This window comes from Canis lupus, chromosome 28, assembly GCF_003254725.2.
Source record: "Canis lupus dingo isolate Sandy chromosome 28, ASM325472v2, whole genome shotgun sequence".
Lineage (NCBI taxonomy): Eukaryota > Metazoa > Chordata > Mammalia > Carnivora > Canidae > Canis > Canis lupus.
Window position 1 is genome coordinate 16539221 of NC_064270.1, and position 23958 is coordinate 16563178.

At 38.1% G+C, this 23958-nt stretch overlaps 1 long non-coding RNA gene across 4 annotated transcripts; it reads right to left on the bottom strand.

Annotated features, from left to right (window-relative positions):
• Positions 1-2577: 2577 nt before the first annotated feature.
• Positions 2578-23958, bottom strand: LOC125753928 (uncharacterized). Of its 4 annotated transcripts, none has more exons than XR_007406873.1 (3): positions 8121-10969; positions 7137-7453; positions 2578-4749 (listed from the first exon to the last, which is right to left on the bottom strand). It is a non-coding gene; the product is annotated as an uncharacterized LOC125753928 (long non-coding RNA). The 4 variants fall into 4 exon arrangements; XR_007406872.1 differs by having other exon boundaries at positions 2578-4819; XR_007406869.1 differs by lacking the exon at positions 2578-4749 and adding an exon at positions 20341-23958 and having other exon boundaries at positions 4844-7453; positions 8121-8211.

Here is a 23958-nt window from a genome sequence, read left to right on the forward strand (position 1 = left end):
GAAATGTGACTCATTTGTGGTTGATTGTACATGAAGAAAGTCTATCTAGGGATTTTTGGGAAAGGCTTATTTCTTATAAGGAGACAAGTGATAACCTTTTCCTTTTTCAGGATGTTGTTATGTCTGGATATGATGTGGAACTGCTAAAACACTATAGCCACAAGAGCACCACAGTGAGGAGATGAGAAATGAAAACATCCTTGTTCCTCATGACAACACCGAGTGTCAGATTAAATAGTCATGGAGCCACCCTATCTCTGGACTCCTTGTATGTTGAGATTATAAACTTCCTTATCATTTAAGGCAATTCGAGTTGGTATTTTCAGCTATTGGAGTTGAAAGCATCCTCACTGATACATAATTGTAAATAATGGTATTCTCCAAACTTAGATGCATAATAAGTAATGATATTGTCTAAATATACACAGATGCTGTTGTGAATAATAAAATGTAAATTCATTTTAAGTGTTAATGAAGTCAAAGTATTCCTCTGGCATTGCCTAATTTTTTTTTAAAGATTTTATTTATTTATTCATGAGAGAGAGAGAGAGAGAGAGAGAGGCAGAGACACAGGCAGAGGGAGAAGCAGGCTCCATGCACGGAGCCTGATCCTGATGTGGGACTCAATCCCAGACTCTGGGATCACGCTGTGGACTGAAAGCAGGCGCTAAACTGCTGAGCCACCCAGGGATCCCCCACATTACCTAATTTTTTAATCAATTGGTTCCAAAGGTACAAATATTATCATGTGGAACTCTGTAAAGTGCTTTGACCTTAAGAAGAGATATTCACATTTCAAAGGTTGAGAGTGAGTCACTCAAATGTAAAGATTCAACTATAGCTCTCTCCTTGTCAAGACCATAAGTACACAAGATTTACAAGTACCAATTCTCTAAAGATGCTAGAATATTTGAGATTAATTTTAGTAAAAATTGGCATACTTTTAATGTTAATACCATAAAATTTTGGAACTCAAGAGGTCTTAGAGATCACCTACAGATAATGAAAAAGAGAAAACTGAGACCCAAAGAAATGAAATATATTATTGAATGTCATTAATGGTAGAGTCAGGATTAAGATGTAGGTTTTTGTTTGCTTGTTTTGCTATGGCTTTTGGGGAAATGTTCAAGAGAGCTGTTTGGGGCTCTTAACCATCCTCACTACTGAGGAGCTTGAAGGATTACCAAACATTGTGGACTAGGCATGTGCCTCTAATATTCTGTGCAGGTTTTAGCAATTCTCAGTGATGAACCTAAGCAGAAAAACCCTGCTCTTCATGATTTTACCATCCATTCATTTGTCTTGGGGGAAAGAAGTAACCTCAGACATTCTACATTCTAACAAGATACTTGAAAGGGCAGGATAGTTAGTGTGGCATAAAATCAAATGTATTTTATAAGGTAATTTTTTGCTATGTACTTTATATTTATCAGACTATGGTTACTTCATCTATATTAAATAAAGCAGCCATAGCTGAAAGAATATGTGAAATGGGGTACTAACACGTAAAAGAAAATGTTATCATTTCTGATTTTCTCAAATCCTCCACCTCTTTGGCCTATAGAGGACTTAAAGTTTTATTTTTTTTAAGATTTTATTTATTCATGAGAAAGAGAGAGAGAGAAAAAGAGAGAGAGAGGCAGAGACATAGGCAGAGGTAGAAGCAGGTTCCATGGAGGGAGCCTGATGTGGGACTTGATCCTGGGACTCCAGGATCACACCCTGTGCTGAAGGCGGCGCTAAATCGCTGAGCCACCCAGGCTGCCCAGACTTGTTTTAAATGGCCAAAAAATGATAAAGATCCAACAACCCAATGCTAAGTATCACTGTTCATCGGGAAAATGAAATATCTATAATGATATATGACCTCACACAAAATAGCTAAAATCAGCAACAGAAAGATTCATTCAACAAAATGAATCTCACACAAAATAGCTAAAATCAGCAACAGAAAGATTCATTCAACAAGTGTTGGTGAGGATGTAGAGAAAGAGGAAACCTCTTGCACTGCTGGTGGGAATGCAAATTGGGGCAGCCAGTAGAAAACAGTGTGCGGGTTCCTCAAAAAGTTAAAAATAGAGCTACCTAAGGTCCAGCAATTGCACTACCAGGTATTACCCAATGAATAAAAAAATTCTAGTTCAAAGGGACACATGCACCCCAATGTTTATAGCAGCATTATCTACAATAGCCAAATTATGGAAACAGCCCAAGTGTCTATTGCCTGATGAATGAATGAATAAAGATATCTCTCTCTCTCTCTCTCTCTCTCTCTCTCTCACTCTCACACACACACACACACACACACACAGGAATATTACTGAGCCATAAAAAAAGAATGAAAGATTGCCATTTGCAATTACATGGATGGAGCTAAAGAGTATAGTGCTAAGTGAAATAAGTCAGTCAAAGAAAGACAAATGTCATATGATTTCACTGACATATGGAATTTAAGAAACAAATGAGCCAAGGGGAAAAAGAGAGAGAGGGGGGAAGGCAAACCAAGAAACAGACTCTTAACTATATAGAACAAACTGATGGTGACCAGAGGGGAGGTGAGTGGGAGGATGAGAGAAACAGGAGATTGGGATTAAGTAGGGCACTTGATGTGATGAGCACCAGGTATTATATGGAATTGTTGAATCACTATATTATATATGTGAAACTAATACGACATTGCATACTAATTAACTGGAATTTAAATTTAAAAAAGAGAGAGAGGAAGAAAAGAAACATTGTTAAAAAAAATCCAATAGTCCTCTTTTCCCAGAACTGATAAGAAGCAACTTTAATTTCACTATAGTTATTTTATAATAATCTCATGTAACTTGGAAGAGTATCATAAATAAGGTTCAGGTCATCAATAATAATACATTACCATAATTGAAACAACATTTTAATAGGCAATTTTGGAGGGAAGTAGACAATCTAAACACAAAATCTGGAAAAACAATCCTAGACTGAGTAGAGAGATCTGAGTTGATTGCAGCCGTATTGACTTAACTATATATAGAACCTTATACCAACATTCAAGGCTTCCTGTGTTCTTAGCAGTAATCTGTGGCTAGAGAGCCGTGTTCTTGGCAAAGGAAAAACACAAAAGGGGACTTTTCCTTTAAAGGGATAAAAATGCCGCAGGTGTGTGATCTTTGGGTTTCCATTTTTGGTTTGTCTGAGTTAACTCAGACATCTGAGAAAGAGCTGGGAAAGTTAGGTTGTTTATGTAAACCTTAATTTACCTATCAGACTCAGGATTTTTTAGGTTAGAAGAGAGATACAAATGGGTGACTGATGAAAGACAGGAGAGTTTCCTCTGATTCTCAAACAAATGGGGTTGGGAGTTAGGGTAGTGTGGGAGGGAATTTCCATTAGTTCAAGATCTGATAAGTCAAAGGGGATTTTACCACAAAAGCTAGGGAGAGATTTTGAAATATAAAGTTAATTTTGTCAGATCTCACACGGCCAAGAATCCTCACAGCAATTATCTCCTTGTGCTCTCAGAAAAGCCCATCAGACTGCCAGCTTTATTAAAGTCTGCACACTATCCCAGAATACCATCAGGCTTGTTCTAGGAAATGCAGGGGAAGAAATGCAGCAATCATTGGCTATTTAGCAAAATCAGCATAGTGTTAAGCCTGACAATAAAGCTAAAAAGTTTAGGCTTCTTGTGACAACTTGGGCAGGAGGCCTTGCAGGTAGTCCCAGATTTTCTGTCCCCATGTAGAGATGGAGACTGTTTTGCTCCTGGACATCAGAGTCCAGTTAGAGAAAGAAGAATACAAGTCAGAAAAGCTAATCTTACCCTATGGGCAAGACTGGCTGGAACAATTTGGTATCAACAGATCTTCAAGGTCCAATTACAAATTGAATGCCTGTGGACACCATCCTGGTTAGTCTGTTTAATGAAACTGAGGAGCCAATCTTACCTCATTTCCCACATAGGACACTTGACTTGTCCTTTGGACCTCCTCAGCCCCTGCTCATACTCTTTCTGCATCACTAACACTTGAATGCACCTGTTTGTTTTCTTAAAGTCCTTGGAGAAATGGGCTGGGTTTTATCTTTTTTACTCCATTCCCAACACCAAACACAGTACCTATCATATAACAGGCATTCAAAAATCTTCCTGTTTTCCTAAACTCCTGATTTGTATTCCCAACTGGTACCATCTACCTCCATGCACATCCTGTGGGCACTTCAACCTCCACATGCTAAAACCCAGACCTGTCCTGCTACCCTCACCCTCCACCGCATCCCCTTCTCTTGGCCATGTCCCTGATGCTGTATTCATGTTTGTGTCTACAGCCCCTGGTCTGTATCAGGCTCACTGTAGTAGTGAGAAAAGATTCATTCCAAGTGGAATGAGAAATAAGGAAAAAGAGAACACAAGAAGTATGAGGAAGAAAAGTAAAATGCAGAAGGGAGTCATGAAGTAACACAGAAAACAAGAGGAGAAGCAGAGGGAAGAGGAGGATGATACGCAGGAAGGTGAGAAGGATAATTTAGATTGGTTTTCCCTAAATTGGGAGGGATAGGATGCATCTAGAGCCCTCAACAGAAGAGCTAGAACATTCTTCCAATTTCTTCCACTCCCTTCCAGTATTTTCTTAACTGCTTCCAATTTGGGTTAGACTCTCAATGTTTCATGAGCGATACGAGAGAAAGGACTTGTGGGCATGTTTCCACCTCCTCAGCCATTCCTGGATGCACAGATAATATCAGCAGCTGGGCTCTTTTCCACTGTGGAGCCTGATAACAGGTGAAAATAAAGTGTGATTAGACTCTTCATTCTTAACGTAGGAGTTCTTGAGATCAGGCTCTGAAATGAAGATTTGAAACAAAGTTAGGTTTCATTTGCTTTTCCCATGGGGGATGACTCTCTATTTTGCCTTAGGTGGGTTGAAAGGACAAGATCTTGCTTGCTTTTCTGGTCCTAGAGTTTTTACAGTCTTGTAAATTTTTGTATGTTTTCTTTTTGGGTTCTATTGCCAGCTTATTCTAAGTCTGATGCTCTAATCTCTTTGAGTGATGACATGTCATAACTGTAACCCCAAGACATTTTCAGGTAAAGGCAAGATGCAGGCACTCCTTAATTTTATTTGTGGGAGGTACATTCTAGCCCACAGGGAAATGCATAAGAAATATTCAGTCATTGTAAGGAGCTTGGTCAAATCGTGCTGACATTTGGTAGTTGCAAAGTGTGTTTAGATCGGTGAAAAAGAGCATTTTCCAGAGAAATTAAAAATTATCTTTTTTTTCAATGCTTGTTCCCAAAAGAGGTTTAAAGGATTCCTTTGATTTTTTTTTTTAAACCAGTGAAAGCACCTGGTATTCCTAAGGCAGCCATCCTTACATGCTGAGTATCAATCTATACACCCCAGATTCCTGGCATCCCTGGGAGAGGTTTTTCTATTGGAATGGAGAATTTTACTGAAATATAAATGGGAAAGAGTTTGTAAACTAACTCCCTCAGCACATGAGGCATGACGTGAAAACCAGCTACAGGAGGTCCCTTCCTGCTAAAAGTCCTGGCCCAGAGACTTAAAGGATATTCTTTCTTGCAATCTTTTAAACAAAACAGTACAAGTCCTCATAATAATAAATTATTTACATGACAAAAACTCTATTAAAATATTTTGGTATATTTCTGATATAAATGAATATTAAAAAAAAGAACCATTCAGCTTGTTGCCTTCAGGCATGGTGCTCGCAAAGAAATTAGGCAACAGTATAGTTAAGGCTCAGTGGAGTCCCATACAATGCACAGGATTGTCCAAAAAAATTGGAGTTCAGGGGTAAGAATCCTTTTCATGTAAGAAGAACAACACATTCTTTTTTTTTTTTTTTTTTTTTTTTTAAGTAGGCTCCATACACAGCGTGGAGCCCAGTGTGAGGCTCAAACTCACAACCCCAAAATCAAGACCTGAGATGAAATCAACAGCCAGATGCTTAGCCAACTGAGCCACCCAGGTGCCCCAACACATTCATTTTTCTTTTTTTAAGATTGTATTTATTTAATCATGAAAGATCCACAGAGAGAGAGAGGGAGAGAGGCACAGGCACAGGCAGAGGGAGAAGCAGGCTCCATGCAGGGAACCTGATGCGGGACTCGATTCCAGGTCTCCAGGATCTGGCCCTGGGCTAAAGGCGGCGCTAAACCGCTGAGCCACCAGGCTGCCCCATATTCATTTTTAATAAAACAAATGACATCCCCCATACAACAGAAAAAGTGAGTGCACAGTTCAATCTTACATAAGTTGGATATTCCACAAATCATTAACTGCATGGATGGACACTGCATTCCGTTAACATTGTTTATAGTTGTGCAGCTCTGTTTACCTGAACACACCTGAGAACTTTGTACGTTAAAAGGCAGCTAACAGCGTTTGACAGAAAACAGATGCAGCCTCAGGGGCAGAAGCCCTTTGGTATCTCACAGACCTTCTCAGCTACATCTGAACTCCAAGATCACAGTTTATCACTGGGTAAGAATATTTTCAGAAAAGGATAAGTCTATATATTTGCTATTTTATTTTTAAAGATTTTATTTATTTATTTATTTATTTATTTATTTATTTTTTACTAACTGGAATTTAAATAAAAATTTGAAACAACATCAAGAAGAAAGAAAAAGTGGTTTTCTTTTCTTACAGTTCTAAATAATTCCTCATGATCTTGTTGTTTTAATATTCTCCATGGAGAAAAAGCTCATTAAGCCTAGGATCATTAGATGTCAATCTAATCCTTTCCAATGTTTTGGTTTAGTAAAATTCGTATTATAATGAGACCACACGAGTGGTAATTTCTATATAATTTCACTTAAAATGTTTGTAAACTCATCCTGCCTCATGACAACTTTGAATTGCCTTTGATTTTTTCTTGACTTTGGATTTCATTAGTTCTATTTACAGATTGTGTTTATATGACATGGTTTTTTTGGTTGTTTCTGAACACATTTGGTGTTTCTGCTTTCTCTTCTTCTAATATATAATCAACACTCCTGGTATGTTGTTCTTTTCAATGACTGAAAAGTGGGTTTATCTCTAATCTGGTGCTCATAATCACACATCCAACAAAGTTCACTCTAAGACCAAATTGCAGTCATTAGATTTTCCACATTAGTCCTGAATACTTACTAGCAGCCACCACTATTTGCTTCTTTATGAACGAAGGCAGTTGAGAACAGTTATCTTCCTTTCTAAGTCATTTCTAAGGTGCTACCCTGAGGAAAGCAGGGGGAGGAGCAGAGGGAAAATCTGCCATCCAGACCTCCAGGTTGAATACGGTTGATATTCACATATTAATACATATTAAGGTATATCAAGCCTTTTGAGATGACTGTACCAGGAGTAAGAACTTGCACATCCTGTCTTGAGTCTTGTGTTGATTCAGAGCATGACTCAGTGATCCTCAGTGTGGGGGCTGAGGGTTGATGGTTCATGGCAGGTCCTCCCTGAAACATAATAATAGAATATTGCGCTGGAATATTGACACATCTTCTAACTGGCATAGACAAATGCAAGGTAGGCTATCTCTGAAATTTCAGACCTAGGAAGCAATGTTTTTTGCCCAGTACTTGGCACTAAATCCTTAACTTGATGTTACTTAAACCACTGGCTGATAACATAAAAAGAAATTTATATCCTCTCTGGAAAATAGCTATAGTTATAAAAAAGACAAAATCAACCAGCAATGGGAAAAAATAATCATTATAGAAACTGTATGAAGCTAATAAACTAAATACCAATTTAAATTAAAAATAACATGTAAAATCCATTCTATTATAAAGGTAGATACATGTCATTATGCATTTGTCAAAACCCATAGAATGCACATCACAAAGAATGAACTGCAATGTAAACTATGCACTTCACTTAAGAATAAGTATCAATACTGGCTTACAATTATAACAAATGTATCACACTAATGATGCAAGATGCCAGTCATTGAGGAAACTGGTTGGTAGGGAGAGAAAACGGGGGATATATGGGAACTTTGTACTTCCTGCTCAATTTTTCTATAAACTTAGAAGCGTTCTAAATAATAAAGACTATTAATAAACAATTTTTCATATTCAATGAGTACATATAATATAGCTATGTAGAAATGCTTGTTGCTACCTCAAAACTTTGGAACTTGAAAAACGAATAAATCTTGAAGCATGAAGAGAAAGTTATTGATTCATGGGCTGCTTGTCTTTTGTTTTCATTGCTTTAAAAAAATACACACATACAGAAAGTTACACAAATTATAATAATACAGCTTAATGAATAATCACAAAGCGAACATACCTTCCTAACCACTATCTGGGGCAACAAATAGAACTTCACCAGCCCATAGCAATTCCACTTTTCAGGAACTTTTAGTACCATAAATTAATTCTGTGGGTTTTTGAAATGATTAGGATGGAATTACATGATAATAATCTTTTGTGTATGACTTCTTTGGCTCAACATCATAAGATCCATATTGTCATGTGTAATGCTGTGCAGCTTCCATTGTATTACATGTTATTTATATATTGACATTTGAATTGTTTCAGTATATGTGCCTCAGAAAGCCAGCACATTTGAATTGTTGCAGACTTTGACTATTATGAAAAATGCTACCACTTTCTTATACATATCTTTTGTTGCACATGTGCACAAAGTTCCTCCTGGACCTATACCTTGAAGTGCACTTGCTAGGTTATAGGGTATGTACACATTTAATTTTAGTAACTAATGCTAGGTATTTCACAAGAGTTTACATTCCCACTAGCAGTGTGTAAGAGCTTCAGTTGGTCTGTATTTGATTCAGACTTCCTCTCCCTCTGCTCCCCTACTACACTGACTTCTCTCAAATAAATAAGTAAATCTTTAAAAATAAATAAATAAAAGATCCTTCTTTCTTAGCATATCTCCTTAGTGTTATCTTTATCATAAATCAAGTCTCTACTTCTACATGAGTATATTTTGGACTATGCTTCACTATTATCCATCTCTTTGCTTCGATTCCACAGCGCCTAGATATCAAGATATCTTTTTTTTTTTTTTAAAGATTTTATTTATTTATTTGACAGAGAGAAAGAGAAACTGCACGAGTAGGGGAAGCAGCCGGCAGAGGGAGAGGGAGAAGCAGACTTCCTGCTGAGCAGGGAGCACAACACAGGACTTGATTCCTGGGATCGTGACCTGAGCTGAAGGCAAATTCTTAACTAACTGAACTACCCAGGTGCTCTTCAAGATATCTTGATATCAATGAGGTTAATACCTTGTTCTCTTTCTTTAGTTCCTCTTTTTTTTTTTTTTTTTTTTCCCCAATGCCTCTTGGCCATTTTTGGGTCTTTGCATTTCCACTTAAACTTTACAATGAGCCTGCCATACACATACACAACATCTACTATGAATTTTTAAAAATGGAAATTGCACAAAATCCATATACCAATTTGAGGGAACTCAACATCTTTAAAATGTAGTCTTTCAATTCAGGAGCCTTTGTCTATGTCTCTACTTATTAAGCTCTATGAGTTCTTAGGATGATGTTATACAGCTGTATGTATTTTATAGTTTATATGCTTTACAAACATACTGTTAATATGTTTTAATGGTTATTGTTTATATGCTTATATGTTTTATAAATACAGACTTGATATGTTCCACAATTTTATTTAACATGAATTAGTATTTAACTTTCTCAAATGCTTTTTATTAACCATCTATTTAGATGGTCATATGAATTTTTTTTTCGATCAATACGGTGAACTATGTTGATTATCAAGTGCTAAAATAGCATTATACTCCTGTAATAAACCCATTTTGGTTGTTCTTATACACTTCATGATTTGATTTGTTTAGGAATAAAAAATATTAAGATTCTAATTCCTTAAGTTCAATGTTGATAGAGCATAGAAAAAGATTTTGTGGACTGAAGGATTTATTTCTGGTATGTTTAGCAATATCAGGGCTTATATATCTACAATAAGAAAAAGTTTTCCAGGAAATTCTTCAAAGGGGATTGTAAATTTACTTTGTTTAAAGCTAAGGCTAACCATCGAGCTTTTCTTATAAATCCAACTGTAGTCTGGGTACAGAAGCCTTAGGAAGAAAGATTGTTACTCCTAATTTTTGTTAGGGTGTCCGATTCACTTCATAACAATGAAGCCAGCACTTGAGATAAGAAATTAATAAAAATACAAACAATGAAACTGTTGTGCATGATCCTTCAATGTGAAGCATTACTTGCAAAAATGAAACTGAGTTAAACAGAAGTGTTCATCCAGGCCTTCAGCAGTATGAAGTATCTGGAGAAGCCTAGACTTGGGTCTCAGAATTCATGTCATGTTCTTTGAGCCATTTTATTTGTGTCTGGAGAATGAGATTTCCAAATCCTTTTCTTCCATGTCTCCAAATTAACATGGAAGACTTATTGAGTGGGTAAACATGGAAGAAGTAATACTGGGCCCTATTGTAGAGATGAGGACTGCCCAAGGCTATTCAACGGATGGGCTTTGTGCTGTACTCAGAAATCAGTCATACCAGCCAACACCTAGAAATGTGCTAGACTCACCTACTTATCAAGAACAAGCGTCGATAAGTTACTCTGAGCCTCAGAGAATTTATGAGAGGAAAATGAGTCAAGATTTAGTCATTCATTTTCCAAAGCTTGAGCAGCTACCTTGAACAGCACTGTTCTCTCTTCTTGGGGATGACTAGTACAGAGCATAGGCTAAAGCAGGATGTGTTTCCTCTATGTTCCCAATTCTTCTTACTCTCACTCTTTAGGACATCATCATATATAATGACTCTCAGAGATACAGATGTACTTATCCATTCACAGAGTGTAGCATAAGTGAAGAAGTGTCTAGCAACTTAGATTTCAGTTTTAAAAAAACAATTCTGTATTTTTTAATAAATTTATTTTTTATTGGTGTTCAATTTGCCAACATATAGAATAACACCCGGTGCTCATCCCATCAAGTGCCCCCCTCAGTACCTGTCACCCAGTCACCTCCACCCCTGCCCACCTCCCCTTCCCCCACCCCTAGTTCGTTTCCCAGAGTTAGGAGTCTCTCATGTTCTGTCTCCCTCCCTGATATTTCCCACTCATTTTTTCTTCTTTCCCCTTTATTCCCTTTCACTACCCTTTATATTCCCCAAATGAATGAGACCATACAATGTCCTTCTCCGATTGACTTATTTCACTCAGCATAATATCCTCCAGTTCCATCCACATCGAAGCAATGGTGGGTATTTGTCGTTTCTAATGGCTGAGAAATATTCCGTTGTATACATAAACCACATCTTTTGTATTTTTAAGGCAATATTCCTTCTAATATAATAGGGGATTAGGAGAGGAACACTGGGATTCTCCATGGATAGTTTAGTAAAGTCTAAAGGGTGCCCTAAAATCCAAGACACTAAAGCTTTAGACTATGGGATGCTGGTAATAGCAGACCATGTGCTTCTACTAGTGGTCAAGTATGGTGATGATATGGTGCTCTTGGCAGAACAGAAAAAATAAAGCCATTTTGTCATATGAAATAAGAGCAATAATACTAGCAAGAAAACTGACCAAAGTCTTTAACAAAACAAACAAAAAAAGCCCCCAAAACTTTTAAAGTTGAATGTTGAATATTTGTTGAATGTTAAAATATTTGTTGAATGTTAAAAAAAAAAACACTTAAATCAGTTTACTGATGTTTCTTTTTTTAAAAAAATATGTTATTTATTTATTCATGAGAGACAGAGAGAGAGAGAGACAGAGACATAGACAGAGAGAAAAGCAGGTTCCATGCAGGGAGCCCGATGTGGGACTTGATCCCTGGACTGTGGGATCACGCCCTGAGCCAAAGGCAGATGCTCAACCACTGAGCCACCCATGAGTCCCACTGATGTTTCTTAATGTTCATTTGCTATGTAGTCCACTAGCAGACACAGAAGTGTTAAGAAGAGTATGTAGAAAAAATTGTAATTGGAACTATCCTATTTCTTTTCTTTTTTTTTTTTTTAAAGATTTAACTTATTTATTTGAAAGAGAGAGCATGAGAGTGAGAGAGAGAATGAGAGCACAGTGAGAGAGGGAGAAGCAGACTCCCCACAGAGAAAAGAACCTGATACAGGTCTTGATCTCAGGACCCTGGGATCATGCTCTGAGCTGAGGGCAGATGCTTAATCAACTGAGCCACCCAAGGGCCCTGGAAGCATACTATTTCTTATTTTAATTTTTTTCTGTAAATTTAGAAAAGATCACCTACTTTCAATTTTACTTGTAAAACACCTTGAACCAGCTCACAGAACACCATTGTTCTATGGAGCACAATTGAGAAAATCTGGCTAAATGAAAGAGACTGAGAAAAGTTCTCTAATCAAGCAGCTCTATTATACTGCCCCTGCCACTTGTCTCCATCTTTAGTTTTAACATAATCACCACCCAGCACTACCATCTTCACCATTATGTGGAGAGTTACTATCCGGCAAGTTCCATATTAAACACCTTATCTGCATCATCATATTTAATAGAGTAGATATTACCGCATTTGATAAATGAAGAAACACTTTTAGTGAGATTATCATTACTATCCCTCTAAAAGGCAGAGTTGAGATTTAGATCCAGGTATATCTGACTCCTCTGTCTATTCTTTTAACTGCTTCCCTATACTTCCTTCTTTATAACCTGGCATACAGCAACAGGAGTAGAATATAACAACCCATTATATTTTGTAAGCCTGTCAATGAGCTTACAATAAGAAATGTCCTCAGACTCTCTGGATCCCTGTAGACATAGCCATACAGCTAGCATCTGATGATTAAGCTTTTCCCCACATACAGATATTCCAGAATAACTGGATCAGATCAACTGGATCAGATCTAAGCAAGCCTACAAAGAGAACAGATGTTAACTAAACAATTCTATTTTCTAAAATATTTGTGTGATTTGATTCCTGACTCTTTCCAGCAGCTGGTAAATTCTCAAGACAGAAGTAACCTTCAGGTAGTTCATGCTTTTATCTTAGAGTAGTTGTCCCTCAAATATTTCTTGAATTAACAGTTCAGCTTCTCATATTAATTCTTGCCCTTCAAGCAGCTTGGCATGATAAATGAGCAAAGCATCTGGGAATAAATTAAAAGGTTTGGTTGAAGAAACAGGGTTTGGGAACCTAACCTGGGCAAATTGGTTACTCGGTAAATGCTAGAGTGTCTAGAACTACTTCTAAACACGAGTTATCCTCCATATTCTTGGCTTCAAGAATACCCAAGGCATATCTGTGTCCTATAATCAGGGTCATATACTTGTAGAATATATGACAGAATTAGTTGTAAAACAAAACAAAAAAAATGTTGTGGCAGCTGGGTGTCTCATTCAATTAAGTGTCTGATTTATAACTGAGAAATGCTAAACCTGATTAAAGTGTCCGACTCTTGATTTCAGCTCAGGTCATGATCGCAGAGTTCTGGGATTGAGCCCCAAGTCAGGCTTTGCATTCAGCAAGGAGTCTGCTTCTCCTTCTCCCTCTGCTAATGCTCCCTCTCTCAAATAAATAAATTAATTAATTAATAGATAAATAAATAAATAAATAAATAAATAAATAAATAAATAAAAAGATGTTGACTGAAAAGCAAAAAGAAAGATTCTGTCAAGATTGTTGTGAAAACAATGAAATACAGCTCAAATACCATCTTTTTCCCCATGAAACCTTCTTTGACTCAACCTTCTCAGAATTTCCTGAGGACTTTTCCTGTGCCCTTAGCACTTTATCTCCCAATTAAACCCCAAAAACCTGCTAAGCTTTTTGTGCAGATGCTGGGGATACAGAAATCAAAGATGTAGTTCCTATTCTCGAATAACTCATGGTAAAATATGTATTATTTCACAGCTACAGGGGACAGTGAAAGAAGAAGGGCATTTAACTAGCTAGCAGACTAGAGTGAGGAGGAGAATAAAAGGAGAATGTGGGCCACTGGGAAGGAGGTGAGAGCAGGTGGGGATTTTGACCCTTGATCCTAGTCTTGAGGTGGAAATAGGAATTAGGCCTCTGAAGGTGTATTTGTGTGTCTGCACATACACATATGTGCCTATGTCTTCCAGGCAGAAAAACCAAGCAAGATGATCAGGAGAGGAGTCTGGCCTGTTTTGGTAACCACAAGTACATAATTAGAGAAGGCTTGTGTGCAGGGTGTGTGCTGAAAAGTGGCACAGATGAAGCTGGAAAGGTGTGAGTGATTTGTGCCTGGCTTATTTCACTTAGCATAATATTTTAAGGTTGGATAATATTCCATTGTATCCATATACCACATTTTGTTAATCCATTCATCTGCTGATAGTTATTTGGGTCATTTCCACCTTTTGGTTATTATGAATAACATTGCTGTGAATATTGGTATATAAATATCTGTTTGAGTCCCTCCTTCCAATTCTTTGGGGTATATACCATGAAGCGGAATTGCTAGATAATATGTATGTTAGGAAAAAAACCGAACTTGTCTCCTGTGTGTCTCCTTTAGGCAAGTAGTCGGTCCCCAGGTTATCCACAACTTCTGTCCAACTTGGCTACAAATCAGAGGTACCTGTGACCTCCTCCCCCTTGGATTCAACTATCTGCTAGAGCAGCTCACAGAACTCAGGGAAACACTTGTGTTTACCAGTCCATTTATTATTATATATATTTTTAAGATTTTATTTATTTGAAAGAGACAGCATGAGCAGGGGGAGGGGCAAAAGGACAGAATCTCAAGCAGACTCTGAGCTGAGTGAAGAGCTCAACACAGGGCTCAATCTCATGACCCTGAGATCATGATCTGAGCTGACATCATGAGTCAGATGCTCAACCACTTGAGCCAGCCAACTGGTGATGCCCCACTTTACCAGTTTATTAAAGGATATGATATAGGATACAAATGAGATGAATATCCAGATGAAAAGATGCATAGGGCAAGGTCTGGGAGAGTCCTAAGCACAGGAGTTTCTGTTCCTGTGGAGTTGGGATGTGTCATCCTCCTGGTAACATGGTTGTGCTCACCAACCTGGAAACTCTTTGGGATTTTACCCAAACCATTGGGATTTTTACCCATACCATTGGGATTTTAGGGAGGCTTCCTCACATCGACATGATCAATTATTAACTCTGCTTCTAACCCCTCTCCCCTCTCTAGAGAAGTGGTTGGGGAGGAGGTGTCTGAACATTCCAAGCTTCTAGTCACGGCTTGGTCTTTCTGGTAACCACCCCAGTAGTAATTTAAAGGGCACAGTGAAAATTCTGCCTACTGTTAATATTTCCCCATCCCTTGCTCTATTAGGCTGCTACATTATAACTTTCTCTCCTCACTTTGGGATTTTCATTAAATCTTGAACTTTCATAACCTTTTGCATTATGGATTAAATAATCATTTATCCTTAAATTTAACCTTAATCACTTATCCTTATTTATCCTTAAATAATTAATCATTTATCCTTAAATCATTTATCCTTAAACATTCTTAAAATTAATCATTTGTCTTTAAATTTGAATTCATTCAAAACACACTTATTGAGCACCTACGGTAAGCAAGAAACATTAATAAAAGCAAGGGCATGGGTCCCAGAAGATGATAGTACAAGTAGGCAGACTAACCAGGAGTATGTTCTGCAATGGCAGTGGCAGGTAGTGGGAGTTAGCCTGAGGCCCAGGGCTTGGGAGATTGGGACTCTGATGATATGGGAAGGCTGCTGAGAGGAAGGAAAGGTCATTGAAGAAAAAAAATCCTCCACATAGCAAATTTTCTCAGGGCTCATACTGATTGAATCTATGTGATAAATGCTGATGTGCCTAATTTGTCTTTGTAAACTCCTAAAAAAATATATTTACTTTTCCATCTTTAGCACCTCGAACATCTTCCATAGTGTCAGTTTTAATGATTGTTTCTATTGGGAATTTTATCTGTAATTTTAATTTTCTGTGAACTGAGAATTAGTGGGAACTGGTAATGTCAGGTGTACCAAAATGCACCCAAACTTGAATTAGAAAAACTCAGAGCTTGGAAAGATCACTTGTCTCTCCACAATTCATAGATGAGAAAACTGAGACCATAGAATTTAGTTGAATCTGCCAAAGTCACAAAGCACCTTAGTTGTTAGTAGTAGGGTCAGTAAAGAACTCAGCTGCTCTGATTCAGTCCTATCCCTTGCTACAGCCATACTTCCAGCAGAATGAATGAATCAGAGAAAAACAGTTGTAAACATCAATGTGTATCATTTGTATTCACCTAAATTTGTATTCAAACAAAAATCCTAAATGACTTTCCCATTTTCCCCAATTTAAACTGATAACCCATGATTATGTCATGTTTAAGCAACCTCACCTTCACAATTTGTGACCACAGCCCATTTAATCCCCAATTCACTGCACACAACAAAGAAACTCAACAAAGAAAAGGTTTGGAATGCTAAAGAAAACTGAAGTAAGGTCTGTGGCTTTACGGCCTTACTCATTTAAAATTTTACCTACTGTAAAATTGGGTTATCTAATTTACAAGATATAATCAGTTTTAACCCAATTATTATAATATTGCATCAGTCCTAAGAAAATATAGGCATATCTACAATGCATGTTTACATGTTTATTAATCATTAAATATTGAACTTTCATAACTCTTTTTATTCGATTGTATCAAAGATCTTAAAGAACATGAGGTATGCATTTCTCATTAAGGAAGAAATCAGGACTTTCTCAGAAGATAGCCCCAATCAATGTACCCAGGTTTCTTGGTATTTGATCTGCTATTTGAACCTCAAAACCCAGGTTAAATCATAAAATAACTTGTATTATGGCATAGGCAAGCCTAGTAATCAATAATCTGTTATAAAAAATAGTGTTTTGGGACACCTGGGTGGCTCAGCAGTTGAGCGTCTGCCTTCGGCTCAGGGCATGATCCCAGGATTCAGAATCGAGTCCCACATCGGGCTCCTTGCAGGAAGCCTGCTTTTCCCTCTGCCTGTGTCTCTGCCCGCCCCCCTCTCTGCTTCTCATGAATAAATAAATAAAATCTTTAAAAAAATAGTGTTTTAAATACAAGACTTTTATTCTTTCTTAGGGCAAGAAACATATAGTAAAGATGTCTTCCTCCTTCCTTTTCCTTCTCATTCTTTCCTCTCCTACAGAATTCTTGGCACTGAATTTTGAACTCTTGAGGATGGGTTCAGTTATGAAGGTAGTGATCCAGGAAAGCTTCCTATAATCTTAGCTTGAGCAGTTATTGATGGGTTTATAAAGCTTGCCTTCAGAGCTGCTAAATAGTATGCAAATACTCAATTTTAGCTTTTTAGTACAGACTTATGATGGTCCAACTTATGAATTCTCAACTTTACGATGGTGCAAAAGTGATATGCATTCAGTAGAAACCATGTCAAATTTTGAATTTTGATCTCTACTTTCTTGTGATGCTAAGCAGTGGTGGGGAGCCACAGCTCCTAGTCAGCCATGTAGTCACGAGGGTAAATAACCTATACACTTAAAACTGTTCTGTACTCATACAACCATTCTGTTTTTCCCTTTCAGTACACTATTCAATAAATTAGATGAGATATCCAACACTTTATAATGAAGTAAATGATTTTGGCCAACTGTAGGCTAATGTAAGTGTTCTGAGCACATTTAAGGTAGGCTAGGCTAAGGGAGATTTTTGGTAGGTTAGATGTATTAAATGTATTTTTGACTTAATGATATTTTCACATTACAATGGATTTATCAGGATGTAACTCCACCATAAGTAGAGAGAGATTTGTACTCTCATTAGTCCATATAACTCTAAGCTGTAGTCTTTCAAATCTGTAATAATATGCTATTTTCACTCCTTAAAATCAAGTCACTTCAGGTACTGGCTCACCACATCTACTGTTTGATATCTGTGAATTTCTTTTTCTGAAATGAATTCTCTTCCTGGGAGTTTATTTTGGGAACTTAATCCCATTCTCAGCACAGAAGAATTCTATTTAGGTTGAGGGGATCAGCAAGTCTGATTCTTTCAAATTATAAAAATGGAAATAGTCATGGCAGATTATATTGGTCGGTAAAATTGGTTTGGTTAGGATTGATTCATCCTGAAAATTTGTGACTGAAAATAAATTGCTATCCCTATAGACAGTTATTGGAATGAAACAAAGTCAGCTTCGCATACCTGCAAAACCTAAGGGAAACAGCTCTGGGTGAAGATAATATATACTGGCGAAGCTGCTTTTTTTTAAAAAAGAGGAAATCTTGCCAAAGATTCAAACTCATTCCTTTCAGGGCAACTTAATTGCACAAGCTTTATGTTAATTATTGTTATATTAAAGATTTGGCAGCTTTACAAAAATCTTAAACTTGTATATGCAGGTTTAAAATACCCTATTTCAATGGCTCAGAGTTAGGCTAGGAAAGCATTTCAGATAATGGCAACCTGTAGTAATGCTTTTTTTTTTTTAAACCTATGGGCAGCTTATAATCTATAGTTCATTGGAATTTGCTTAACAAATGTGGACGTGATTAGTTGCCTGCCTTCCAAAACCCAAACCTGTGTTCTTTGGTTTCATGGCATGCTATCTGCTCAGTGAGAGGCTTTCAAACGTCTGAGAAGATCATGTTTGCTGGTGAGTATTATCCCTGCATTTGATCTGAATTCCACTCACAGTAGATCTTTGGTAACATAGAGGTTGAGTTTTCAATATCCAGCATTCATAGAAAGACATAGATTCACAAGTTATAACACAGGGTAAGGAAGAAAGTAAGCAGTGCAATGGAGGTAGATTAAGCCAGTATTCCCAGGCATTGTGGAGTACCGGAAAACAACTGAGTGACCTACTCTTGGTTAAAAAAAAAAAAAAAAAAGATAAAAGGAAAGTTTGTAAATGACCCTAAGAAAAGGATAATTTTTTAAAAGATTTTATTTATTTATTCATGAGAGGCACAGAGAGAGAGAGAGAGGCAGAGACACAGGCAGAGGGAGAAGCAGGCCCCATGCAGGAGCCTGATGTGGGAATCAATCCTGGAACCCCAGAATTATGCCCTAGGCTGAAGGCAGGTGCTAAACTGCTGAGCCACCCAGGGATCCCCAGAAAAGGATAATTTGACTTAGACCCAGTCACTTACATGGAAAAGTGAAAAATAACTGAGATAACGTAGGTTCTTGATAGCTGCTATAATAATAACCAATGTGGCACATAAGGGGAAATTTGGGAGGTGGGAGGTTTGGGAAGAGTTTGAGTTAAAGGTGTACATTGTTGAAGGAAAAGTATCTGTCTTAATTTTATGTTAATGACATTTAAATAGCTGGGTGAAGTCTTGGAGGACTGGGTCAGGGTGAATGTAGCTATATTCTATGTTTCTTTTCCAGAATCCTATGCATGGGAAACACATATTTTCACTATAAAAAAATAGTGATATAATTTGTCAGTTGAGGGTCACTAGCATCATCACTAAGTTTCACACTTATTTTTTCGGTGGCCACACAGGTGTGATGGAGTGGAGAGCTGGGTAACATCGATGTCACTGACAAGTTAGGCACAGTGTGGGGAACATGGGCATGAGATGGTCTTGGAGCTGCAGGAGAGAGGATCAAGGAAGAGATGCCTTTGCTCAAGCCGTCTCCCCCATCTTTGATTATGCCTCTCCAATGGATCCTCCCTAGAGATTCAGATCTCTTGGTCAGGGGCTCTGCATTCAAGGGGGTTTGGTACTGCTCATGAGGCCCATGATGAAAACCTAAGACATTTCATGTTGCCTTTGAGAGTGGTGGGCAAGGGATGAAGTTTCAATTTAGCAGTCAGATCCTGAGCTAGACCAGAAAATTCCTGGTTATAGGCGGATTCACAGATATTCTCTACTACTATACTTATCATCAAAGTTTGCCAAAGGGTTAGAAGAACAGAAGAAAAAAAATCAATAGTGTCCCAGAATATAGTAGAAAGTTACTTTAACTCCTTATTTTCCTGGTACCATTAGACATTCTTGCTTTTCTTTCTAAAAAAACATCACCAGGAAGAAAGCTTTTTGTACTCTCAAGACTGAAACAGTAATGAGAGGTAAGGGTAGAAAATTGCATTGACCTTTTTTTGCCAGCACTTCAAACAGATTTCAATACTGTGGAATTATCTTGGGAGTTGTTATCTCTCAAACTTCAGGTAGTTAAAGATGATTATAAGACATGTTCTGTTGCTTAAGGATTTGCTGACATCTAATGCTTTTTTCTCCAAATGAATGCAGCAGTGACATTTGAGTTAATAAAGGATCTGAGAAAGACGTGGCCTTCAGCTATACTTTTACCATTACCATTCCACAGTCTAACTCCTCTGCCACGACCCTCCCTCCCACATACACCCAGCCTCGTTCCTCACCATTATTAATCTAACCTGAATCACTCTATTCTTCTCCAAGGGAACACACCCCAGTAGCAGCAGTGAATCATAGACGCTCTTGCTTCTCTAGTCTCTAATGGACTTGTCAAAATGCCAGATCTAATATAATAAAAGGACAGGAACTTCATGTAAAAGGAACTTGTTAGGTTCTTGTTTAATATATTACCCTCAATATTAGTTATCATATAAGTTTTCTAGTTGTTTGGTGGTGGACAAGTTTTTATCACACTAATGCTATTGACCCTCCCCATATCTTCACACTCTAAGTAGCCATCCTACTCAGTAAGGCAACCTCTCAGGCATGCCTAGTAGCTAAGTCAAGGGCTCTTTCCTCTTGAGGTAGAAAATAAAAACTGTTCTTGCTTAATGTCACTAAAGAATACTAAGCAGTTTACCCACAAAGGTCATACCTTGATTTAAAAAAAAAGTCTTCAACAGTCTCTACAAGTCAATCAATTATACATTATAAAATTCCATGTGAGATCTTTAAGCAATAGAGAAAAGAAATAGAAATAGTTTGTCAGTTACTCAAAGGGAAATTTATAATATGACAGAGCACTAAAATATATCTTCTTTACCATGGATAGGTCTATGATAATTGAATTCATGGCAGAAGAAATATAGAGGAGACGATTTTCAACTTACATACAAATGTCAGAAGATATTGAAAGCCACTTAAGAGAATTTAGTAGATTTTTCTTGAATGTTATAAATTTGTATTAAGTTTTGTTTAACTTGCCCTAATGGACATTATAAATCAACTTATTCATATGGATTTTATACAATACCTCACCCAATGGGATTTTATTCCTGGTTTTTAAAATGTGTATTTAGGAGCTTACGGGTGGCTAGGTCAGTTAAGTGTCTGCCTTTGGCTCGGATCAAGATCCCAGAGTCCTGGGATTGAGCCCCACATACGGCTCCCTGCTCCACAGAGAACCTGCTTCTCCCTCTCCCTTGCCTGCCACTCCCCTTGCCTGTCAAATAAATAAAATAGTTTTTAAAAAGTTAAATTTTAAAAAGTCTGTTTATATTTTTAATTGTTAAGCAATAATCTATGGATGCTAGCTCTATTTATATGATATAAAAAATTGTGTTAATACAGAAAAGTTAATGGAATGGGAGTTAGGTCACCCTGAGATTACAGTTAAGATTTTTAAAATAATGCTACAGCCAAGAATTTTAAAAATAAGTAAATCCAGTGAGATGAACTTTTAAATTGTGGCTTAAACATGTGTGTGTGTTTGCATGGAGAAAGAAAGAGACAATTTTCTTCTTGCTATTAAAAAAATAATAAAAAAGTCTCATAAAGATTATTAGGCCTATGTCATCATTCCACTGACAATAATCACAGACAAGAAGGGAAGAAACATTTTACCACTCCCTAATGAATAACAAAGTAGCTAACAGTAGCCTTGGGTATTGGAGAAATTAAAAAACACACAGGGAAAGCCTGCCTTAGGTTAATATTAATTACTATTATCATTGACTTCTATTGTTCCAATTGCTCTGTATGGTAGAGTAAGGAGTCCTTGCCTTCTGGTTTTCTAGGGCAGTATTTTTCCCAGCCTGAAGTTTCAAGTACCATACAACGTCCAGTGTCACAAACAACAAACTCCTGATAAGCCAAGAGATTTCAGGTGCCTAATGTCATGGAAATAGTTGCTAGGCTTTATCTAAAGGTATAATGAAAACTGTTCTGGGGCTATATTCCAGATCCCTTACACTAAGTTGTGGGTGTAAGGTATGTTTCCACTTGGGTTTGTCTCTGGAGTAAGTGAAATACAAACTTAAATGTGGGAAGGTCATTCAGTTCTAACAACATTGGAGGTTAGAGATGTAGGTCAACAAACGCACATTTCTGAAACACAAATTTTTCTGAATACTTATTCTGAAGTTCTTTGAAAATCAGGCCAACACGATCGCATTTAATATACCAGTTCACATAATAAGCAAGTCAGAACATTTCCAAGACAAGATGTTGTTTTCCTTTATGCAGCCAGCAAAAACACAGCTCTAAGCCTGGGCTATCATGATAAAAGGACTGTGGAGCAGCTGATTTTAGAGAATCATAAAAACAACCCAACCTTATGCCCCGAGGTATAACGAATATGCAGAGTCTGCATTGTGCTTCTAGTGTCAGGACAAATCATTCTGCTCTTTTCAGTGTAACTGGTGCCAATGGATGAGGAAGGGGAGAAATAAACGTACAGACTGAGACCTGGGGCTTGGTGAGGTGAATAACGCTTGTATCAGAAAATCATGAGTTCTCTTTCATTTTGCAAATACCTTGAGACTGATCTATGTAATTTTTGAAAAACTTAGGAGAAGTGGACTATATATTATTAATTATATATGGAGGCACCAAGTTTTCTGCTGGTTACGGTTTAAATCATGTGGGGTTTTATGGAGTACAGCATCTTTTTTTAAAATCTGGGGAGATAAGTGCAAGGATGAAATAACTGTATGATGCGTACCTTCCTATCAATTAGGGAATGGTGAATATCATGGTGTATATAAAATAACAACTATCGAGGGCTTCCTACATATCTTGTTTTCGGTGTCTGTGGCGAATGCTCATTTAACCCTCCAATTGCCAGGAGGTCAACGTACTATCACCCCCTATTTTACAGATGAGGAAGCCCAGGCATAGACACTACTTTACAAAGCATATAAAATAATGTCAGGATTTGGACCCAGGCAATTTGCCACCAAGCTTTACGTCCTTCCTCACTGCACTCGGTTGTCTTCAGGTTCCCGATTTCCGACTGCTCAGTCAATCCCTCAGGGCCCTGGCACTTCTGTGCTATGAGGTGTTTGTAGAGAGACCGTATCAACGTTTCCAAAGGCCATTTATGAGGGTTGAAAACACCAGCTCCTTAAAAATCCCCGACTTCCATGTGACTCAGAAATTACGAACCGTCTTTCCCCAAACCCAGGGCTCCGCCCAATTGACTTAACTTTGTTGTTGCACAGCAACAGACCATCGCCACCAGGAAGTGAGGATTATTTCTTTTTTTTTCAAACCTTTTATTTATTTATTTTTAAAAGTAATCTCGGGCAGCCCCGGTGGCTCCGCGGTTAGCGCCGCCTTCGGCCCAGGGCGTGACCCTGGGGACGGACCCGGGATCGAGTCCCAAGTCGGGCTCCCTGCATGGAGCCTGCTTCTCCCTCTGCCTGTGTCTCTGCGTCTCTCATGAATAAGTAAGTAAAATCTTAAAAAAAAAAAAAAAAAAAGTGTTCGCGGCAGCAAAGGCTGGAGAGGTGCGCAGCCGCACGGGCCTCCTGGAAAGGTCTGACACGTCGGAGTCTCCCCCCGCCTCAGCTGAGCCGACCGTGAACGCCAGCCACGGGCGGCTCCGCGGCTTCGGCCCCGCCGCGTGACACTGCGACGTTAGCTGCGGCGAGCGAGGCCCGAGGGGCCGCGGGGCACGCCCGGGCTTCCTCCCTCACACACAAACACAAAGAAGCCGGGAGGGGAAGGCGAGGCCTGGAACGTCGGCGAGGGAACCCGCCCCCCCGCATTCCCTCAGAAGCCGCCGCCCCTCCGCCCCATTCCCTCAGCCGTTCCCTCAGAATCCGTCCGTCAGTCATTCAGAAACTCAGCCCGGC